Below are 10,243 nucleotides of genomic sequence, written 5' to 3' on the forward strand. Positions count from 1 at the left end.
TTTCGAATTAATATTAACCTCTTTTTTTTTTACATATAGTTATTGAAAAATTGGTATATTTAAAATATTTTAAAGCATATAATTGCATATTTTTACATTTTTAAATGCATATTTTAATTAAATTTTGGTCATAAACATTCTAGCTCTACTAATTACATATAAAATAATAATTAAATGAAAAAAAAATTTGTTTTCAAATTATTACTGATTTGTTTTTTAATACGCTAAAAGTAATAATTCTTAACCTTCTTTATTTCGACCTTTAAAGTGAAAGTTTATGATAAAAAAAAAATTTTTTTTCATTTTTAATTTATTTTTTAGTTCTTTAAAGTTGATGAAAAATTTTTGACAAGTTTTGTGAATGTTTATAGTAAAAAAAATTGAATATATTACCATAACTTTTAGCTCAATTACAAGTTTGAAATTTACTTCATTAAATAGAACATTTTATGAGAATTAAAACTATACTATTTTCAAGACTAATATGCAGTAAGGAAATATCATAATTATTATTTACTGTATATTTATCAGAAAAACTCATTATTTATTTGCATTTTTATCGTAATAGAACAATTAAATAGAAATCACAGTAATCATTTCTCAGTAACTTTTGGTATTTAAAAAGATTCTACAATTGGAATATCCAGAACTGAATTAATTTTAATGATTTACTTTAACTAAAAAAAAAAAAGTTTTCATTTTGAATCCCTCTTGTGGGTATGTAAAGGGTTAGATTTATATAAAAAAAACTAAATGATATGTAAAAAATGCATCTAAATAAAAAAAAATTATACTGATTTGTTCATTTTTGATAAAGTTATAACAGTTAGCAAAGTTATAAGTTTTATACACTGGACTACAAGGAACTTTCATCAGAAACAAAAATATACTATTCTAAATCAACTTTTCGCGATGTTTTTAATTATGCAATTAGACTTTTTATAACTGTCGTAACTCAAAAATATTAATAAAAAATAAAAAAATATATATTAAAGGAAAAAGGTCAGAATAATAATAGTTGTTGGAATTTAAAAAATGTGAGTGAGAGTTACTTTTGATTCGGGGTGTAATTCGAAGGTCATAAAATAACAATGTAAATTTTCTTATGGATTTAAAAAATCTTACCTGGTAAATTCTCTGGTTCTTATAATATCCTTAATGATGATATTGGTGAAAATGATAAATAAAGTACACAAGTTCAGATTTTTAGTTTACAAATTAACACATAAAATTTCGACAATGACGATCACGACGTTCGCACAACTTAATACGGAGCACGATAAAAACAGCGTAATGCGGACCACGAAAAGAACAGCCCAATACGGAGCACGAAATGAACAACCCGGAGCAAGGGTTTGCTCTGGCTTTTTATAATATTTTTTACCCCCAAAAATCGTCACTGTCGAATTTTTAGTATAATTGTTTATTGATAAATAAGCATGAAAAACACAGAGATTNTTGTTTATTGATAAATAAGCATAAAACACAGAGATCAATACAGATGAATAGAACATAAATTATTTTGACATTTACATATATAATATTAACATGTTTTTTTTACAAGTAAGACAAAAATTGATACAATGCATTTAACTATTAATAGTAGAATAACAAAGATGACAAAAATCATATATAGATTTTCTTTTGGTAAGGAAGGATTTTAAAAGTAATTATTAATTGATTTATGACCGAACCGCATACACTACAATATAGTTAAACAGTGTGAGTTTGANTATATAGATTTTCTTTTGGTAAGGAAGGATTTTAAAAGTAATTATTAATTGATTTATGACCGAACCGCATACACTACAATATAATTTGATGACTATTTCTCTTAAATGTTTATCTAAATTTTTGTTCGTGAAGGATCATGTCCTTGTAAGAATATAATGTATAATGAAACAAGTTAAAATGAACATTTCTATGGATAGAAGTGGTGACTATTTGAAATGAAAAAAGAGTATACTAATAAATACTAAAAAGATAGCATTGTTGAGTACATGAACAGGGTATTTTAGTGTTATCCCATATAAATAATAGTGACGATTATATTACGACATATCACTTCTAAGTTTTAATATTATTAAAAAATAGTATTTACATATAAAAAAAAAACCCAGCACAGTTGTTAATTACTCTTGACTCATAAATGAATAAATTAATATAAGCGAGGATTATTATGATGTTCTCTAATAAATTCAAAAGTATAAGATATAAATTAAAAAATGATAGCACAGTGGGGTCGCGGCATACTTGGGACAAGTATAATGATATCTGACAGTGATTAAAATCACTATCATAAGAAACGCTTCGATGCAAATCTGTAGATAGTTTTTAATTTTAAGAAATTGGAAACTTCGATTCCTATTTGCACATAAAAGATAAGTCGTAAAAAAATTTTTTTTTTTCAATTTTTTAGCATGTAATTTTTTTTTCTACTTATAGTACGTAATATAAGTTTTAATGAACATATTTTTTAAACTTGAAGTACATTCGAAACATTTTTAAAAGTTAAGTTGAAAAAGTTCTAATTTTTATACGTATGTTTCAAGCTTTGTATAAGAGAAAATTGCCCAATTTTAAAAAAAAGTTGGTCGGATGAAAGGATTATATATAATGTATTTAAAAAATAAAAATTTGTGTTAAACCATACATTTATCAATAAGTTATAGTAATTTAAATTTAAATTTTAAAATATAAAATCGAAAATTTCAACACAAAAATAGAATTTTCTTTAAATACGGCAGCGATTTGCATGTAGAAGATAAGTTGTTAGGAAAAAAATTTTTTTGTTAATTTATAGTATGTAAGATAATCTTTATTTTGATATATGTTTAAAGGACGCAGTATTTTCAAAAAAACTTCAAAAGTTAAGTTGAAATTTTTGTAAAAAAAAGTAGATATTTTGAATCGCCCCTTATGCGTAAGTAAAAGATCAGAATTTAAAAAAAATAATATCATTTAAAAAGGAAATACTTAAGATTTTTATATAAATAAAAATTATTTTGATTTGTTAATTTTTGAAATAGGTTGGGTTTTCTAAAACTACCAGTTTTAGAAAAAAAATTTCAAGAATTCCTGATTTTAAAAATTAAAATTTTCTTGTAGATTTTGCCCATTTACAGGGATATAGGGAATTTTTTTCAATTTTTAAGGGCAATATCTTCAACTAGATATGATTTATGATCTTTTGACGCATTGTTGAAAAAAATCGGACCAGTGAGGGCTGAGGAAAAGTGGCAGCAGACAAAAAAAAAAATCACATCATAGTAGAATAAAAACTTGTCAGCTTCGCATCGAAGCTAAAATAATATTTTATGCTAACAAATATTGAACTATTACTTAACTTTTTAAAGGTCAAAGTGCGGATACTTTTTTAAAAAATTCAAGATACTATTCAAATACTTTTATGAAAAAGTATTTGAAATACTAGTTAAATATTTTCATATATATGTATTTGGAATACATTTAAATTACTTAAACATTTTTTTTTAAGCCTACAAGCACAATAGGGATGGTTACTTGAAATTTTAGGTTTTTATCTCTGAAGAGATGAAAAAAAAATATTTAACTACATATTATTGTAGTTTTTTGAATTAAACAATAGTTTCTTTTACGAAAATTACATTTTTTCTAAGATAATTTCTTGGATTAAATATCAAAGAATGTCTTATCTTTAATTAATCACTTTTATAATATATTTGATATATTTTTTCATACGATAAATTAACCAAAAACATGGAGTTGAAGACATTTTAGTTGTTGTCTGTACCAAAGATTTATAAATTAATTTTATCATTCAGGTTTCTGGGTTTTGTATTTTATTTTAAAATATCTTATTAGGAGAATATATTGACTTTCATGAATATTATATAATTTAATTAACATAGAATATAGTTCATAAGACATAAGAAATTAAACTTATTAATTTTTTTTTACTTTTTTAAAGTCGAAAAAGCAATTTTTAAATTTGAGTTAGGTTAAATAGCCAATTTTTTAGCTTCGATGTGAATTTTTTATATGTAAATACTAATTTTTGAGAATATTATAACTTAGAAGTGATAGAAAAAGTCTAATTGCAGATTTAAAAACAACGCGAAAAGTTGATTTAGAGTATATTTTTGCTTCTGATGAAAGTTCCTTGTAGTCCAGTGCATTTATTTATTGTAACAAACAGTTTTTATTGAAAATTATTCTATCAAGCCCTTTAAATTTTTAAACACGTAAAAGTAAATCNGTCCCAGTCCGCGCCTGGCTATAACTTATTGAAAAGTATATGGATCAACACAATGTTTTTATGAGAAATAATATTTATATCCATTTTTCATTCGGCATATTTTATCTTAATTTCTGCGTATAAATTACAGTATTAAATTATTGAATATCAATTTCATAATAAATTTAATAATTATAATTAGTATTTATTCATATATTATATTTTAAAATCAAAGAACTACTAATTAAGATATAATCAAAGAAATAAGAGTTGATGTTGCTTTTGGAATAATCCACCAATTTATCTAAATGAAACACCATCTACAGATTTGCATCGAAGCGTTTCTTATGATAGTGATTTTAATCACTGTCAAATATTATCTATACTTGTCCCATCTATGCCTTGTCTACACTGTGCCTCGACCCCACTGTGCTACCGTTTATTTACAAATCGTTTTAATTTATTTCAATTTCTGAAATCAAATTGTTTAAGTTATTTATTTCATATTGGACGATCGATTTGGAATTGACAAATAAATTTTGCACATTAATAGAAAATTTATTTTTACTATATAATTTTATAATTTTGTAAATTTATAATTTCTTTTTTAATATCTTTGACCTTTACTTTTAATAAAATAAAAAAAAAATTTCGAAAAAAAAGTTTTTTAACATCAAAGAAAAGACTTTTTTTATGTTAAAATAACCGTATAATAACCATATCTATACTTCAAAAGGCTATAAATAACGACCGGATTACATGTGACCTTGAAATTTTATATTTTGTCTAAGCAATATACTATAATTGAGTTTTCATAATTATTTCAACATTTTGAGTACATTTTAAAATGGAACTTATGAGCGCCTAAAATTCGCTTTCAAACCATTGTGCACCGGTTTAGATCTACCATCTAAACCGATTGGTTTTAGACCTGTTGATTGTTTATTTTTAAAAACAACAACAACAGATTATTGAAATTAAAAACCGAAATACGGAAGTAATTAATAATAATTTTATTTCACGGCACTTTCGCTGGCGTCGGCAACACAGTGTCCGGCATGGTCATTGCACGTCAAATATAGAAGTGTTGATGGCAACGGAGCGGTACGTCATATCCAGTCGTTAGACACTTCCAAAGCTGGTGGAGAGCATCAACGACGTTGTCACTTTGTTGACGTGAAAAAGTCTTAAGTATATTGCGGCGGGTCTTCTTCAACACTAGTTGGACTTTATACAGAGGCGGAAGACACGCGGTGCTGAAAAGGTGGCGCGGGGTTTCGTTTATCATAAAGCAGCGCGGGACTATGTCATGTGTTATGATAAAAAAATCACTCTACTTATCAGTGTGAAGAGGCGTTCATCATAAAAAAATTTTGAATCATCAAAGCTTGTACTGAGTAGAGAAACCATTGACAGAACTACTTTATCAAATAATAATATCTTTAGGTATATCAAATGCATTAACTATTTTTTGTTGAAAACATGTATTAAGTTGTTGAAATGAAAACTTTGTACTGTCATAAAACGAATTAACTCGGTTGGTAAGGAGCAAAATATAAATCTAAATTCATGGTTAAAATTCCATACGGGTCATTACCCTTTTTGAGCATAAAAATACTGAATTAAGTAGATTAATATTAACGTTATTTATAGGCAACGTAAAAAATGTTTTAATTTTATTATATTGTAATGATACCAATTATTTTGGTTGAGCCGAATGCGTGTTAATATTTATTGTTTTGGATAATTTGTATGTTTGAAAGGTTATAAATATAAAAAAAAAATCGAATTAATTGGCCGCAACAAAAAATTTGTAACTTTCATGGCGCATTGAAAAATTACAAGAATAGGGTCGCCAACCTACTGGGCGAGACAGCGTATTGTCGGACCACAGTACGATTTAAAAAAAATTAACTTTTGTATATTAAAACAATTAAACAAAAATATAAAATTAATAAATATTAAAGTTGATGTCCGTTGAGTCGTTGATAGTAGATGTACGCCAAAACCTTGTGACAGTTGTCACATAACCATATTAATGAGGGATGACCTTATACAAGGCCGTTGCTCGTACTTTATAAACTAAGGGGAGATGATTTTTGAAAGGAAAAAAAAATACACGAGTCCATTGAAGTCGGAACACGCAAAAAAAAAAAGAAAAATATGATGGTTCAGTTAAATTAAGAGGAATTTATTAAGTAAAAAAAAAACAAAAAAAATTAAGTTAACACGAGGCAAAAAACCGAACGGTCAAAAACCTCGTCTACTATTTAAAGGGGACAAAGAAAGAAAAAAACAGATATTAATAAAAAAAATAGTTACACCTACACTTTTAATATTATAGAATACGTTGAACGTCTTCGGGTACCCGCCGGCTATTAATCGTGGCAGTACCGCTAAGCACGGCGGGTATGCGTCCCAAGTAAGCGACTGGTTTTAGGCAGTTAGACTTAGCTTGCAAGACTTTGGGACACCCTGGAATACAATGCACTACGTCACCACATTGTACTAATGATATATCCGCATCACCCCATAAAATATAATATAAAACCTATATATACAAAAATCACAAAATATATATATATATATGAAACATGACAGATGGTCTTGTAACACGCCTGCCATGTTGAGGGACCTAAATAATTAAAAAAATAAATAGGGACACCTACAAAAAATTTAAAAAAAAATTAAACTAATTCGCCACACGTGTACACAGCTGACTATCTGGCACGCGCGCAAACAAATCACAACACCTTATCATGATTATTTAACTGACAAACGCCGTTGAAGTACACATTTGGCTCAACACAAATAGACAAAAAATAAATAGATATTTTTTGTCACGTTATATGTTTATGTGCGTTATCTATGTTAGCTGTATCATAAATGCTACATAGAAGAACGGGTTGGCTGGTATCAAATTGTGTATACTCCACTATCCAACCTCTCTAGTTCTCCGATGCACAAAAAGCATCATTATATATTACATTATCCAGTGTGGGATAAATAATTTTATTATTTTGCTCTCTGTAATGTTTGACTGACCTGAACCCCTCACAATGCCTTGAGACTCCTAGGCGCTTCTGTCAATCTGACTGGTTCGATACAACAGTTGTCGGGAAATAACTATTGTCAGAACGGGACGTTCTATTTCCGTCCGTAAAAGTAGTTTTTTTTTTTTTAGTTATACGCACTGAAACTTTTTTAGTTATTATATATTTTTAGCTTCGATGCAAAGCTGAGAAAATATTGGTTTTACTATGATGTGTTTATTTTTGTGTCTGTTACCATTTTTTCTCAGCTTTCACCGAATCAATTTCTTTCAATTATACGTCAAGAGATCACAAATTGTATCTAGTCGAAGACATTACCCTCAAAAATTGAAAAACTTTCCCTCTTTCCCTGTAAATGGGGGAAATCTTCAAAAAATTACAAATTTAAAAATCACTAATTTTCGAAAGTTTTTCAATTTTTTTTACTTCAAACTGCCGTAACATTTTCAAAAATGACAAAATCAATATAAAATGTTTTTAAAGATGCACAATGTCTTTACCCAGGCCCGGTCGCAAGGGGGGGGGGGTTTGGGGGTTCAAACCCCCCCCCATTGACGAAAAAATATATATCATGTTTTTCATTTTTAATTGATTATATAAGATATTTGATTATCTTATTTGTTATAAAAATTGCAGAGAACTGTTAGCATTGCAAATTCTTTTTGGTTTATACGTTTTAATTAATTATTTATTTTATTAATAAACCGTTAAAAAATGTATTTATAAGAGCATATTTCAGGATTTTTAAGTGCATAAGTGCACGCATAATCAGTTTTTTTAGGGGACAGAAGTCTTGTGCTCTAGTTATAAAATAATAATGCATAACATAATAGCACACCACTATTATTGTGTTACTCTCGTGTTTGGTGTTTATCGGTTTCCGTTGAGACGTTATCGACAAAATATAATGACCGCGACGGCGACGTGAAGAACACGAGTATGACACGATAACGGAAGTCGCGTATTTTAAAAGATGTTCATAACCAAGTGTAAGACGTTAGTTATACAAAAACGGTGTTTGCAATATCATTGAAATGGACATTCGAAGATTTTTAAAAAAACCACGACTAGAAAAAGATGAGATAGTAAACATTTTAAAATTAATTGTAATTATTACAATTACTCGATTAATCTATTAAGTTTTTAAATTGTATTTATAGAAAACTAAGTAAAAGTTAAAATTATATTAAAAATATTATTAATTTAAAAAAAACTAAAAAATATTAAAAATATTAAACTCAAAGCCACAAAAAATTAATGAAAAGTCGCGGATACGTATTTCAGAAACAATGTTACATAATTTTGAAATTATGTTTTCGTTATTATAATATTTTTTTTATAACCCTGTTATAAAAGAAATAGCTAAATTTAATGGGTATAACGAAAACATAATTTCAAAATTAGTCCGAAAACAAAAGTGGAAAAAAGAAAGGAGGGCAGCTAGTACACTCACCAGCGAGGGGGAACAAAAAGTAATTAGATCACCAATTTTATTTTATCCGGGCATCTCAAATGGATTAACTAAAATATTTAAGAATTTTGGTATTACTTTGGTAACATCTAAGAGTAATAATTTAAGAGATTTATTAGGTAACCCTAAAGATAAGGTAGATGAAGGGGGGAAATCAGGCATTTATAAAATACAATGTGAAAGTTGTAATAAATGTTACGTAGGACAAACAAAAAGAAATATAGGGGTCAGGTTTAAAGAGCACTTAAGAAATATTAAAAATCAAGAAATTGAGAAATCTCCAGTGGCTGAACATTTATTGACACATAATCACTCTATTAAAACCATAAAACTAATTAAAAACGTAAATAATTACAAAGAACTTAATATCAGAGAAGCAATAGAAATGTTTAAAAATAAAAACAATTTAATTAATTGGGATCTTGGCCCACTGAAAAATTCATTATTAAACTTGTGTAAACTGGCAAAATGTGATAATATTACTTAGTGATAACGTCACTAGGTGATAAGGTCACTAGGGGTATATAAGGGAGTTTTTTCTAGTCGGGGTGTCAGTATGTGTTTAGCGTTGATAATGGTAACATTGTTTCCGAAATACTTATCCGCGACTTTTCATTAATTTTTTGTGGCTTTGAGTTTAATATTTTTAATATTTTTTATTTTTTAGTTTTTTTAAATGAATAATATTTTTAATATAGTTTTAATTTTACTTAATTAATTAGCCACAAATGATCAATTTTTATTATATAGGAAACTAGTTTCAATAACCTGTCACAATCAACTGAATCAGCAGAAAAAGCATCTACAGATACAAATGTAATTCCAAAGTTTGTGTACCCTCATGATATAGGGTTATATATGAATAAACCTGCAACTGAAAGTATTGACTTAATACCGGGACTTCAAAATTTGATATGGACGCCTCCAGAAGACTACAAATTTCCTGTTTCCGAAAATAGAAATTTAAAATTTCAAAGAAGTTGGTTACTCAAATATAAATGGTTGGCTTATTCAGCATTTATGAATGGCGCATTTTGTAAGTATTGTGTATTGTTTTCTATACGAAGTGGAGGAATTGGACATCAAACATTGGGGCAGCTTGTTAAAAAACCACTTACCAACTGGAAAAAAGCTTTAGAATCATTTAGTTATCATAACTCACTCGAGTATCATAAAACTTCATTATTAAAATCAAATATGAGAACAGAAATTGATAATCAAAACATTTTATCGGTTGACTTACAAATTTCGGAACAACAATTAGATTTCATTAATAAAAGTAAAAAATGTTTGATTCCTGTGATCGAAACTTTAATATTATGTAGTCGGCAGGGTTTGGCTCTTCGTGGTTCAAAAGATTCAGGAAGAGTAACTTCCGAAGAAGCTATAACTAACGATGGTAATTTTCGGGCTCTTTTAAGATATCGAGCAAAAACTGATGAACAGCTTAATAATTTTTTACAAAATTCAGCAAAAAACGCAATGTACATTAGTAACCGTGTT

The sequence above is a fragment of the Daktulosphaira vitifoliae genome, unplaced genomic scaffold (genome assembly GCF_025091365.1).
Source record: "Daktulosphaira vitifoliae isolate Bord-2020 unplaced genomic scaffold, ASM2509136v1 Scaffold_1, whole genome shotgun sequence".
NCBI classification, from domain to species: Eukaryota; Metazoa; Arthropoda; class Insecta; order Hemiptera; family Phylloxeridae; genus Daktulosphaira; species Daktulosphaira vitifoliae.